Source organism: Crocuta crocuta, unplaced genomic scaffold (genome assembly GCF_008692635.1).
Source record: "Crocuta crocuta isolate KB4526 unplaced genomic scaffold, BGI_CrCroc_1.0 scaffold290, whole genome shotgun sequence".
Lineage (NCBI taxonomy): Eukaryota > Metazoa > Chordata > Mammalia > Carnivora > Hyaenidae > Crocuta > Crocuta crocuta.
The window spans coordinates 700,768-701,536 of NW_027527429.1; the positions used below are offsets into that span (position 1 = coordinate 700,768).

Sequence of the window (769 nt, forward strand, 5' to 3'; positions counted from 1 at the left end):
CCCGTGTTTGGCAGTGGGGTGCGCTGAGCGCCGGTGGGGAGGGACACCTCAGGCCCGCAGAGCACGTCCCGCGTGGACCCCCAGCCCGCTGCGGCCCTGGGCTGCCCCCTCCCGCCTCTCCCGCCTCTAGCCAGCCCCGTGCTCGTCCGCCGCGCTCTTGGCCTGTGGTAGCGAAGGCTGGGTCAGCACTGTCCTGCGACCGGGCCTTCCGGGGGGCGCACAGCACCCGCGGGCTCGGGCTCTGGGCGGCTGCTCCTCGGCCTCTCTTGGCCTGGGCCACTCTGTAGCCCTGGCTTCACTACAGCCCCGCGGTGGCACCCTCTTCCCTCGGGTCTGGCGGCCTGGCCTGGGCGCGGGGGGCCCGCCCTGACCCCCTGCCCCTCTGTAGCCACACCCATGCCATCGCGTCCGATGAGGCCGCCCCGTCTGCTGCTGCCGACCCTGGTCACGGCCTGACCTGAGCCCCTGAGCCCCTGGGGTGGTGCCTCTAAATACCTGTGAGCGAATGAGGGAATAGACCGGGTCACTGTCACCCCCTCTGGCAGAGGCTCTGTGGCCTCCAGCTGGGAGCCTGGCTGCCTCCCCCGAGCCTGTCACTGCCCTGGGGGTGACGGTCCCTTCCTAAAGCACGAGAACCCCACTTTCACTGCACTTGTTCACTCAGCGCCCTGGGACGCGGGACGGAAGACAAGCAGACTGACCCACACAGTGCTCGTGGGCGAGAGCTGGGCTGGGCGGCCCTCCGTCCCCTGCCCTCCCTGTGCCTCGG

The 769-nt window shown here is 70.9% G+C and overlaps 1 protein-coding gene across 1 annotated transcript in view; it reads right to left on the reverse strand.

Moving 5' to 3' along the window:
* The window catches only part of CROCC2 (ciliary rootlet coiled-coil, rootletin family member 2), a 56,694-nt gene that overhangs the window by 18,922 nt on the left and 37,003 nt on the right, over positions 1 to 769 (reverse strand). The gene's annotated exons all lie outside the window — the stretch shown is intronic.